Source organism: Chiloscyllium punctatum, chromosome 7 (assembly GCF_047496795.1).
Source record: "Chiloscyllium punctatum isolate Juve2018m chromosome 7, sChiPun1.3, whole genome shotgun sequence".
Lineage (NCBI taxonomy): Eukaryota > Metazoa > Chordata > Chondrichthyes > Orectolobiformes > Hemiscylliidae > Chiloscyllium > Chiloscyllium punctatum.
The window spans coordinates 43,841,889-43,855,361 of NC_092745.1; the positions used below are offsets into that span (position 1 = coordinate 43,841,889).

The 13,473-nt window shown below is 43.5% G+C and overlaps 1 protein-coding gene across 4 annotated transcripts in view; it reads right to left on the minus strand.

The window, feature by feature from the left end:
• The window catches only part of fam20b (FAM20B glycosaminoglycan xylosylkinase), a 162,279-nt gene extending 149,842 nt beyond the window's left edge, over window positions 1-12,437 (minus strand). The window contains exons 1-2 of one of the 4 annotated variants that reach the window (XM_072573452.1): window positions 11,905-12,437; window positions 8,153-8,303 (exon numbers count right to left, since the gene is read on the minus strand). The gene's annotated coding sequence lies outside the window, so the exon portion shown is untranslated. The remainder of the gene's footprint in view (window positions 1-8,152; window positions 8,304-11,904) is intronic. The other 3 variants (XM_072573451.1, XM_072573449.1, XM_072573450.1) reach the window with 3 other exon arrangements.
• Window positions 12,438-13,473: the final 1,036 nt, after the last annotated feature.

Here is a 13,473-nt window from a genome sequence, read left to right on the forward strand (position 1 = left end):
ACAGTAAAAAGGACTATTACTTGAATGGTAAAAAATTGCAGCATGCTACAGTGCAGAGGGACCTAGGTGTCCTTGTGCATGAATCACAGAAGATTGGTCTGTAGGTGCAACAGGTAATTAAAAAGGTAAATGGAATTTTGTTCTTCATTGCTAAAAGGATTGAGTTTAAAAACAGGGAGGTTATGTTGCAGCCGTACAAGATGCTGGTGAGGCCACAACTGGAGTACTGCACGCAGTTTTGATCTCCTTACTTGAAAAAGGATATATTGGCACTAGAAGTAGTGCAGTAGAGGTTCACTAGGTTAATTACTGAGTTGAAGGGGTTGGCTTATTAGGACAGATGAAGTAGACTGGGATTATATTCATTTGAATTTAGATGAGGGGGGATTTTATAAAAACATATAAAATTAAAAAGGGAATAGATAAAAGTAGAGGGGTTGTTTCCACTGGCAGGTGAAACCAGGACAAGAGGGCATAGTCCCAAAATTAAGAACTGAATTAAAGAACTTCTTCACCCAGAGGATTGTGAATCTGTGGAATTTAATGCCCAGTGAAGTAGTTGAGGCTTCCTCATTGAATGTTTTTAAAGCTAAGATAGATAAAGGAATTAAGAGCTATGGGGAGAGGGCGGCTACGTGGAGCTGAGGCCACAAAAAGATCAGTCATGATCTTATTGAATGGCAGAGTGCCAGATGGCCTACTCCTATTTCTTATGTTTTCAGATCATTTGACTGGGGCTCTGGATTACTAGTCCAGCAACACACCCATCATGTTGTCATCTCATGTACAATATTACATTCCAGGCACATAAAATAAATACACTGATTTATAGTCAAACTTACTATAATCCCTTTAAATAATTTGGACAGCAATTTAAAACAACTACATTGGGATATCATTAAATTTTATTCATTAGTAAAAAGAAAATTGAAATGTTTTAACAGGTGAATTCTGTCAGCTTAAACATGCTCCATAGAATATCCTAATGGTCTTGTCTCAGCTGTAATATAATTGTAAGGCAGCTTGAATCAAAAGTAATATGTGGAGATATGCTCGCCCTGCCACACAATGTATACAGTGTGCATTCTATTGATCATATTATTTCAGGGAAAATTCAACATGCTCTCATTGACTACTTGTAAAATTCTAAAAAGACAAAGCTGTTGTGTAGAACGTTTATGTAGAATTCTTCCATAACATTTCGGATATTTTAATGCCAGAGCAGCTTAACTGAACATTACATATTATTCCAGCTACATTTACAAAATTTGATTGTGTAGAAATAAAAAATGCATTTTACACCAAACTTTGTTCTGTATTCTTTCTTTCTGATAAGGAACTACATAATCCATTTCTTAATCCATGAATCTACAACAGTTCTTAATGTACTTTTAATTTGAAAGAAACTTTGATTTTGTCATTCTTGTGTATTACCCTCCCTAATTCAATCTTTACTCACCATTCAAAATCCATTCAGTTTGATGCATACTAAAGGCTGTTAAATATTTGAATTCATCCTGAGAAACAGGCTCTGATCATGTCAACTCATTGCCAGTGACTGAAGTGCAAAAATGCATCAGCAACATTTAATGCAATATAGGGCTATGCACAAGGAACTATTTAGATGTTTAGTACTTATTCATTGTAATTTTGTACCATTAAGGAGGATATCATAGAGTAGGACACACAGCCTCTTAAGCTTTATCCACATTCAGCATGATCACGATTGATCTGATTTTGGTGTTGAATCCACTTATGTGATTGATGTCATACCTGACACAAAGAAATAGGATGGTGGTTGCTGAGGACAAATCATCTCACCTCTACGAGACTACTTAAGGACACCCTTAAAAAGATGTTTTTGAATCAACCTGCTCAGACATGTTATGATACTTCTCTACAGCAGACAGCACTCAACTCCACCATGGCCCAGGGGTAGCGACAGTATCACTGCACAAAAACCCTAAACTTCCTCAGCATTGAAACTTTTAAAATCACATTAGGAAAGGTTATCACACAACTCCAAAGCAGGTTTGAGAAAGTCTATGGCCTTAATACTTGTCTTTAAGCATTTAGACTAAAATGTAATGCTGAATTATAGAACACATTTACTGCACTAGAAAATAGATAGGCACGAAGGCTCAGAAAAAGGGGGGGAACTCATGGGATGCAGAAGATAGGGACACCTGTGCTCACCAAGTGATAACAGGATGCTGTAAGGCAATTATGAACATTTGCCTTAGCATTAGTGAATCTGTGTGAACAGGACACCAAGTGATAACATTCACAGCCGTTCCCTTACGAAATTAAGACAGTGTTTGATTCTGACCCTGAAACATAACTCTGTACTATCAAAAGCCTTGTAATTAACGGTCATGTCCTGTCAATTATAATGGATTTTTATTACCCCTTGCAAGCAGGACAGTCATAGAGAGAAAAACATCTTTGCTGTTACAAGACCCTGACTTGAGAATTCAAAAGGACACGAGAGAGAGAGAGAGAGAGAGAGAGAGAGAGAGAGAGACCATTTTGGTGCTAAGGTTGTTGGAGCCAGTAGGAATTGAATTTAATTGCATTTTGGGACTTTATGATAATATTGAGTAGCCATTACCGGTTATTAAATACCAACTCTGTAAAAGGTAATATTGATGCAGCTTTAACTTACTTGCTGTTCTTGCAGACCACTCTACAGACTGCCCCACTGTCAATTCTAACGAATCAGATGTTATGTCTTATTTGGATTTGAACCACAACTCTGAGAAGAAAGCATGTTTAATTCAAAGACTAATGAATCAGTTTAAATGCAACCTTACGGCAACATCTTAGCCTCAGGTACAGAATGATTCAGTGCTTGAAAAGCAGGAGTCTGCTCCTAGCTTAGAAATTATTCAAAGCCTAACATTGAAGAGATTCTGGCACAATGTGTCAGGAAACCATTTTATAATCAAAAGTTTGCCCTCCTTGCTAAAACAATTGTATCTGACATGTGAGCTGTGCAAGGTTACCTTATGAACTCTCCAATTAACTCAGACTGGTACCTCCTTCTGATAGGAGTTTATCTCGCTAGCAGAGCCTAACTTGGCTGGGTATATTTTTCCAACTTGATGAATGGCTTAGGGCCTGTAGGAATAATTAGACAAGCATACACAGACCTGTCAATTAACTTTTCTTCCTTACGAATTATTGTCTTTCACTGTTATCTAATTATGAACATGCAAGGTTTTTGTCAACCTTTGTATAAAGGAAGCCACTTTGTATCAGTATATCGGAGTAGCCTGCTGGGGCACGTGAAGAGCTGGTACCCTACTCTCCTAGGTTATTAAAACCTAGTTAGTTTAGCTTATAGGTATCAGTGTTATGTTGTAACAGTGATGCTATTCGTGAATAACGGGGATGATTAAAATTAAACTAAGCTGTAAGAGGTTTTTATTTCAGACTTCTAAAGAGTACGATTTCCAGGATGAACCTAGAGAGAGGTTTTACAGGTCTGAGTCCACAAGGAATTCTCTGGGCCGTCTCAAATCTGTACTTTAACAGGTTGGACATGAATCTGAACCTCCTATCTCAGGACGTCCTAGTTCAGAGGTGGAGACAGACCACTGTGCCACAAGAGCCCTCTAACTCCCTCAGAATAGTTATTTTAATCAACCTATTCAGATGTATTACATCACACTTCTGGATCAGGTGGAATTGGAATCCGGGTCTTCTGGCTCAGAGATTACCACTCTACTACAAGAGCCCTAACTCACTCAAGACATTGATTAGAAGAAAATAATCTGTTCAGAGAGATTATGACACACCTCTTTAGTAGGTAGGATTTGAATCTTGGTCTCCTGGTTCAGAGGTCGGAACACATCCACTGCAATACAACAGCCCTCACTCACTCAGGATAGATATTTTCTAATCAATTTGTTCAGAGTTAATTCCACCCACTTCTGAAGCAGATAGGACTTGAACCCAGGCTTCCAGACTTACAGTTATGGTGCACTACCAGTGCACCATTAGAAGTCACTCACTCAGGAGACTATTCTAGACTAAATCATCCTCAGCTGCTTTATCAACTACAGTACTTGCCCTCAATCATGAACTCAAAAGTGTGCTGTTGACAGATCATTTCCACATTATTCAACACCATTTGCAATTCCTCAGATACAGAAACAGCTCAAGTGCAGCAAGATGCAGTTGGGCTGATAAGAAGTAACATTCATGTCATTCAAGTTTCAGACAATAACAATCCCAAACAGGAGAGAATCCAACCATCTTGATATTCAACATTACACCATTAACAACTGGACCTGCCACATAAATATGACAGTAGGTGCTCACACCAAAACTGAGTGACAACTGAGCCTGCTTGCTCACTTGGAACCATGCATGCACGCATTGTTGTGTCATGCCCAAAATGTACACCACATTGTGCACAGAATAGCCACAAGACGGAAATAGGGTTCAGTGGCAGAAAAGACCCCCCAGAGAATGGCAGATCATAAGAGATTGGGGGGGGGGGGGGGGGGGGGGGGGGGGAGAGAAGGGGTTTGGAGAGGAGGGAGGAGACAAAACCTGGCCTGGATGGGGGGAAATTTAAGAGGCTTCTCCCTTTCTCCTCCCTCCCCGACCTCCAAGACCCCTCCTCCCATTCCCATTCCCAACCCACCCCCCCAACTCTAGCCAGTGCCTGATCTCCAAAGAAACCATTCATGAGCTAAAATCACCGCCCTGGACAATACTACACATGCTCCTCAGTGTCAGCAAATGCAGCCTATAATTATTGCAGCTACAAGAGTGGGTCAGAGGCACAGAATTCTATGATAGAAAACTCACCCAAAGCCAGTCTACTTCAAGTCTCAAGTTGCATGGAGTACATTTCATGTTAAGACAAATGCCCTTCATTCAACACTCAAAATGCTCAACACCAGCCAAGGCCATTTGAGAACTGATTCTGTTCCTGACACAGTACGGCAACACTATTATCTAAAACATACACAGGAACAATTCATAACTCGTCCAACAGCACCTTTCAAAGCAACAACTTCTACCACCTAATAGAACTAGTGTGACAAAAGGTCAAACCCCTCTGATAATTAAGCCAAACACAAGCCCCAATCTGTTATGACAGCAGTAGAGATTCTCTTCTAATAATTAAACCTGAAACACTCAGAGAAGCTCACCTTGCCCCTCATAATCTGTTAAAAGAGTGGTGAAATAAAAAGAATCCCTGATACTGACTTCATAAGCAATAAATAACAATTTATTTATTCAACTCTAACAGTGAACAAATTAACAAAATTACCAGCAAATCACACAATTGCCCCCTAATTACTAACTATTTCCTAACAGAACTAAATTCTACTGGCATATATGCTGCATCAATAAACTCAAGTCCCACATATAAATCCAAGTAATAAATTAAAACAAAGCCTCTCAAACTTCACATATAATGTGTCTTCTGGAATGCTCTGCCTTTCCCTCTGTCTGTCCAGCCTTTCTTCTGCTGATCCTATTGATAGAGATATTTCTTGTTACTTAGATAATTTCTTCTTACTGAACACCTCTCTCCAATGAAGTTTGGTGTCAGGAATATTTTCTAAGAGTGCTGTGCATCTTTATGAATAGGTGGAGCTTTTGTTTTTCCAAAAAAAAAAGAGCATGGAGATTTCTGAGAGCGCGAGATGTTTTTCTCAGATGGTGGGTGTGCTCTCTCCTCTGTGTAATTGCCCCCTTCTTAATACCAATGATGATAGAACAATTCTCTTACAAACCAAATTGGTGTAAGATAGTGAAAACCATCAGATATAAATTTAATTGGGTTTTGATATCTGGGGCCTGGTTAAAATTAATCGGCTAATACTCAAGCTGTTTGCTTTAACATCAAAACAAGCCTAAGATTTTCCAATCACACAGCCAATTGTTACACATTTCCAATTTAAAATTGTGTGTATGTCTACAGCAGCTTACAGACTTATTTTAAAATCTCCAAGCTTTGAAAAATACATCTTAAAGGGACCACACACACTTCCTATCCTTTTTACAAACAAATTCTAGCTTCTTGCCTTCCACTTCACAAGTACCCTATACAATTTCATGACACCAAAGTAGCAAATGCCTGAGAAGACCAACATTTGCCAGTTTTCCCTCCAAATCACATATGATCCTGGCTCATAAATATATTGCCTTTTCTTCACTGTTGTTTGGTCAAAGTCCTGGAACACTCCCTAACACCACACTGTAATAACTTCCACCAGATAAACTGCAACACAAGGCAGCTCACCACCACATTTGCAAGACAATTAAGAATGTAATAAATTCTAGCCCTGCTCGTACATGCCATGAACAAATAAACATTTAAGCTTGACAGTTTTGCAACACTTAATTGTTCAAACTAACTGAGATTCATCCATACATATTGCTGGTTACAAATTCTGCACTTCCAGCACCAAAGACATCCAGACATATTGCAGGTTGCAACTTGTACACTTCCAGCTCCCAAAAACATTAGAACATAGAACATTACAGCACATTACAAGCCCTTTTGCCTCTATTTTGCACTGACCTGTGAAACCAATCTGAAGCCCATCAATCTAAACTATTTCATTTTCGTCCATATGTTTATCCAAGAACCATTTAAATGCCCTTAAATGTTGGCAAGTCTACTACTGTTGTTTTCATTTATGTGCTCAATACGAGAATTTGCTCAGTTATTGAAAATAGAAAAATAAAACATCTTTGGATCAACTAGACCTAACAGAGATTAAACAAAATAACCAACAGATTGACTCAGATATAATTGCTTGATTATTACTCTGGTTCTGACATAAATATTGAAATACAAAAAGAAATCAAACATTATGTAGTAGTTTAAAACTGTATTATCTTCAAACCTACATCCCAAAGGTTTGAATGGCGTAGAGTCACTTCACAGCTTAACAGCAACACACTTTAAAGAATAGGTGGTACTGCAAAAACAACTGGGATAAAATAATATTTACTGCAGCTACAAAATGATGATAAACCTTAACATTACACAGAAGGAATTTAAATACAATTCAGTTTTAAATGAGAACTCAACAATTTGTTCACATCAGCTCACTAATTGACTGCATCTCATTTAAAGTATCTGTCTATGCAAGTAGTTTTCCTTTTTCATTAGAAAGAAACCTCGTTGAAGGGTGAAGTTCCACTTTGCAGCACAGCAGCAAGATTTTTAAAAGACAGCAAAGTTGAAGTCAATCAAAAACCATTAGAAAATGCAAAAAATTAAGTTTTAAAGGTTGAGCTTTATAGCCGGTAGGAAACACTAAGTGACAAGAAGGATTTAAGTTCTGCAGTCCTGAAAACAGAGTATTGCAACATGATTTGATCTCAATAAAAAGAGAAAATGGGGTTGCAAAATGGGTGTGTTGTGACAGTGTTGGATTACTGAAAGGAAATCAAGACGGATACTGACTATGGGATATGGGCTGGGAACAAAGACTGCAAACTAGAGGTGATGACAATACTTCTTTTTCACAAATTAATTAATGGAATGTGATTATTGTTGATCCCTAATTGACCTGGCAAAATGCATTTTAACACATTACAACCCATAGGAGCAGGCGAATCGACATTTCAGGAATAAGCCCTTCATCGGGCTTATGCCCGAAACGTCGATTCGCCTGTCCTCGGATGCTGCCTCACCTGCTGTGCTTTTCCAGCACCACACTCACAACTCTGATCTCCAGAATCTGCAGTCCTCACTTTCTACTACATTACAGCCCATGTAAGTCTCTCCCACGGCACTACTAAATAAGGAGCTTCAGCACTTTTCTTCTATGTTGGCTTTAGGGAGTCAGGTAATTTGCTCAAATGCCCAGATTTTGATCTGCTCTTTTGGCACCAGTATTATGATCTTAACTTGATCCAATTAAGCTTCTGATTACAGTAATCTCCAGAACTTTGATGGTAAGAATTCAGCAATGGTAATGTCATTGAATGTCAAGGGGAGCTAGTCAGGCACTTGCGTTGAAGGCAGTCATTGCCGAGAACAGCCAATCATTTGTGGAAGCCTGGGTGTTGTCTAGGTGTTGCTACTTGGGGACAGGCAGCCTCATTATCTGAATAGCAGCAAATGAAACAGAACAATATTCAATCATCACTGAACATTCCCAGTTCTAACCTTATGATAAATGAAGGCCATTGATGAAGAGTTTCAAGGTGGTTGAGCCTAGGACATTTCCATGGAGAACTCGAAGTGATATCCTGGGGCTGAAATGGTTAGATTCCAATTATTCTCTAGTCCTGGAATGTTAAGCTGGTATTTCAGAAGCCTATACAAATGAAGAAAGAACACGCAAGTCTTGAAACATTTTTTATTCAAGGAAAAGAACTTGAGCAAAGCAAAAAGCAAGCTTCTCAATATTAAGGCTGATGCAAAAGGAGACTACAAGGCTCAAAACCTTGATAAATGAAAGGCAAGGATGAAGTCAGTGTTAAATGAGGGTGCATTAAACTGCAAATCTAGAAAATCACACAGCAAATAACACATGAAAGCACGAGTCAAGTTGGTACAATTCTAGCGATCAGTCCTGGTTTGATTTGATTTGATTGATTTTATTTATTAATTGTCACATGTATTTTGTAACAAAATACAGTGAAAAGTATTGTACAGTGTTGCCACTCTCCAGTGCCATTTTAAACCTAGAAAAATAAACCAAAAGATAGAATATAAAGGCAGAAATATGAAGAAATAGAGAAAGTGTGTTCAACTTTACAGTCCTTCTTGTTAAGTGCTCTGTCATGGACCATGGGCAGAGGAGCAACATCAAAACCAGAAAAAGCATCCCACTCTATTCGTATTATCGTACACAAAATATAACTCCAAGGAAGTGTCAAATTAATTTAAAATGTGACAGCAGTTCCAATGGGTTCACTGAACATGTTTTAAATGATCTGTACAGAGTTGACTAGTCAAGACACTCTAATCAACCCAATCCAAGCTGTTGAAAATTTTTAAAGTTAAAAATCACATAACACCAGGTTATAACCTTCTGTTGTGTGATTTTTAACTGTGTCCACGCCAGTCCAACACCAGAACCTCCAAATCATGAAGAATGTTAAAATTTATTCAATGAGAATAGAAATTGGACATGCCCAGAATTCACAGAACTATCTCCTGAGTATATATGGTGTTAGAATCAAGCAGTAGAAATAACATGAAGCCTGCTGCAGAACAACTTATAATTTCTAATCTCAGACTTGTACTTACAACAGAAACATACCCATTCTATTTACATTTCCCATAAATGTTCTAAATACCTTTCTCCGTTATAAAAAAATTAATAAGCGAGTGTTAAAAATGCTTAATACAAATTCTAAAAATGTTTATTCTTTTCAAATACAAAACAGAACTTGAATTTCTGCCAAAGGCAGATTCATAAATAAATTTTGCTGCAAGCACAGGGAGGCATTAAGAACAGTGCACCTGCTAACTCTGATGCTGAACTCTGAAATTTGTTTACCATTAAATTGTTTTGATACATCAAGAATTCGCCCTTTCAAGATGAATTAACCATGACAACAGAAGGTATTACTTTTCCAGATCCACATACAACAGAGGTCCTCTTTAAAGTTAGCCTTCATACATGACATACTGCAGACTTCATTATTTTTGAAAAGTACGTAAATTTGAATTCTCCAAAAAAGACAAACTACAAATTTATACTGGGATGGAAGGTACAACTTGTACATGTTACTTGTTTGCAAATCTTTAATTTATGTTTTGGTGGATTCATAACTGAATATTTATTTTTAACTGGATACAATATTAAACATTTACTCCAAAGTAGATTTGCCACTGTACATAGCTGAATTAACTATGTTAATTATTTAATGCCACGACTATTATGTAATCAAATTGATTCTTTAATTGTAAAAGTTGTAGATTCACTCAATACCACAAAAACAAAAACTTCATGAATTCTAAACAAAGGAATTCTATTTAGTGAGACTAGTCAACTCGGATGAGTTGGCTTCACAATATGAAACTAAACAGATATTTTTTATTCTGCCATTCGGGGGGGGCGAGCATATGGGCAGGGGAGCGTGCGGGGGGAGAGCGTGGGGAGGGGGGGAGAGCGTGGGGAGGGGGGGAGAGCGTGGGGGGGGGGAGAGAGCGTGGGGGGGGGGAGAGAGCATGGGGGGGGGGGGGAGAGAGCGTGGGGGGGGGGAGAGAGCGTGGGGGGGGGGGAGAGAGCGTGGGGGGGGGGGAGAGAGCGTGGGGGGGGGGGGGAGAGAGCGTGGGGGGGGGAAGAGCGTGGGGGGGGGGAAGAGCGTGGGGGGGGGGAAGAGCGTGGGGGGGGGGGAAGAGCGTGGGGGGGGGGAAGAGCGTGGGGGGGGGGAAGAGCGTGGGGGGGGGGAAGAGCGTGGGGGGGGGGAAGAGCGTGGGGGGGGGGAAGAGCGTGGGGGGGGGAAGAGCGTGGGGGGGGGAAGAGCGTGGGGGGGGAAGAGCGTGGGGGGGGGGAAGAGCGTGGGGGGGGGAAGAGCGTGGGGGGGGGAAGAGCGTGGGGGGGGGAAGAGCGTGGGGGGGGGGGAGAAGAGCGTGGGGGGGGGGGAAGAGCGTGGGGGGGGGGGGGAAGAGCGTGGGGGGGGGAAGAGCGTGGGGGGGGGGAAGAGCGTGGGGGGGGGAAGAGCGTGGGGGGGGGAAGAGCGTGGGGGGGGGAAGAGCGTGGGGGGGGGGAAGAGCGTGGGGGGGGGAAAGAGCGTGGGGGGGGGGGGAGAGCGTGGGGGGGGGGGGAGGAGAGCGTGGGGGGGGGGGGGGGGAGAGCCTGGGGGGGGGGGGGGGGGGGGAAGAGTCTGGGGGGGGGAGAGCCTGGGGGGGGGGGAAAGAGCCTGGGGGGGGGGGAGAGAGCGGGGGGGGGGGGGGGGGAGGGGGGGGGGGGGGAGAGCGGGGGGGGGGGGAGAGCATGGGGGGGTAAGAGCGTGGGGGGGGGGAAGAGCGTGGGGGGGGGGGAAGAGCGTGGGGGGGGGAGAGAGCGTGGGGGGGGAGAGAGCGTGGGGGGGGAGAGAGCGTGGGGGGGGAGAGAGCGTGGGGGGGGAGAGAGCGTGGGGGGGGGAGAGAGCGTGGGGGGGGGGGAAGAGCGTGGGGGGGGAAGAGCGTGGGGGGGGGAAGAGCGTGGGGGGGGGAAGAGCGTGGGGGGGGGAAGAGCGTGGGGGGGGGAAGAGCGTGGGGGGGGGAAGAGCGTGGGGGGGGGAAGAGCGTGGGGGGGAAGAGCGTGGGGGGGGGGAAGAGCGTGGGGGGGGGGGGGAGAGAGCGTGCGGGGGGGGAGAGCGTGCGGGGGGGGGAGAGCGTGCGGGGGGAGGGGGGGGAGAGCGTGCGGGGGGAGGGGGGGAGAGCGTGCGGGGGGGAGAGGGGAGGGGGAGGGGGGGTAGTGTGTGTGTGTGGTGGGGGGGTAGTGTGTGTGGTGGGGGCGTAGTGTGTGTGTGGGGGGGGGGTAGAGTGTGTGTGTGGGGGGGGGGGTAGTGTGTGTGTGGGGGGGGGGGTAGTGTGTGTGGGGGGGGGTAGTGTGTGTGGGGGGGTGGGGGGGTTAGTGTGTGTGGGGGGGGTGGGGGGGGTAGTGTGTGTGTGTGGGCGGTGCGTTTTGGGGCTGGAGTGGAGGCACGGGGAGAGGGGGGGGGTCCACCGGTGGGCGAGTGGGAGGTCAATGTGTGTTCACTGGGCGAGTGAGCGGGGCGTGGGAAAGGGGGCCGCTTGGCCGCCGCACGTTTCACGGCTTCCTCACTGTCCATTTACGAGAAGGGACCATCACCTCACCGACGACATCCCGGTGCCGTTCTCGGCCCTGAGGCCTCCGCCGGGCCGTTGTTGTTGTTATTTTTTTTTAAAAAAACCGCGTTCCCCTCAGCCCGCGGCTCCAACTGTCGCTCACTCACCAGCTGCTTCCAGCCCCTCGCGCCGGGTCGGTTGGCGGCTCGCGCTCCGGGCCCTCGGCTCCTCACTCACTCACTCACTCGCTCGCTCGCTCAATGTGACCGTCCCGCCACCGCTGCCTCCTCACCGATCATGTGGCAATGCGGTGCCCGCACACCGCACACCGACCACCTCCCTCCGAGTGCCGACAAAACCCTCAATCCGCACCCGGTCCCTGATCCTGCTGCACCGACAGGAAGGGGAAACCACCAACGAGGCAGATGACCCAACCCACCACACACTGCTTCTCTCAGCAATACGCCCTAAACATTTCCCCCATCTTCTGCTTTGGAGTGGTGGCACCCCTGGCGTACATTTTTTTTTGTGTGTATTTCTCTCCTGCTTAACTCATATTTCCACCCCTCTCAGAAAGCGTAACACCAGTCTCACGCCCCTGTCCCACGTAGGTATAACCGACGTGTCAACAACTGAAATGGGGATCACTGCAAGAATGACTATCAATACAATGTAATCCTACATTTAATTTCCTATATATACAGGATCATAGAATCCCTACAGTGTGGAAACCCACCAAGTCCACACCGACCCTCTGAAGAGTAACCCATCCAGATATTTTCCCCTACCCTATTATTATAATTTATCCCTGAACACTGGGCAATTTAGCATAGCCAATTCACCTAACTTGCACATGGCAACATTTGTAATGGCAATTACCTGTGTAAACTTGTCATTGTGTAATGACACATCCTGCCTCTGGTGATGCTGCAGGGATGAAAAGGATGACAATTTTACCCAAATACTTACCTTTAAATAAAAAGTGGACATAGGATTTAAAAAGGAAAAGAAATGTGGACGTACACATGAAATGTGTAATGAAGGATCTTAAAAAATATTTTGATAGAAACCAAATCTTCCATTACAATTTGCAAATGAAGCAAATATTGAACTTTTATTTCAGATCCAACGACCAAAGTGCTAGAAAAATGCAATAGATCAGACACCACCTGTGGAGAGAGAAACAAAATTAACATTTCAAGACCGAGTTCCAAAGAGCCAAACTGAATTTGAAATATCCACACCAAGTCACGTATAGAAATATCAGGCTAGTTGGAAATAACCAAGAAGAAAGTTCCAGAGTTGAAGATCTTCACAGTAGAAGATACAGCCATGAATAGTTGGAAAATTAAAATGGGAAATGTTCAAAAGACCATAATTGGCAGAGTATAAAGATCACGGGAGGTGTAAGACTAGAGGAGTGTTTCTGAAATTTCAAAAGTGACTGCACCAGAAGTATTGTTTTGAGACATCCAATAGTTCTTAAAAAATGGATTATTAGAATTAAGTTTGCTTGCTGAGCTGGAAGGTTCATTTTCAAACAATTTGTCACCATACTAGGTAACATCATCAGTGAGCCTCCAATGAAGGACTGGTGATATGACCCACTTTCTATTTATGTTCCTTGAGTTGGTGATGTCATTTTCTGTTGTGACATCATTTCCTGTTCTTTTTCTCAGAGGGTCGTAAATGAGGTCCAAGTCAATGTGTTTGTTGATAGAGTTCTGTGTTGGAAT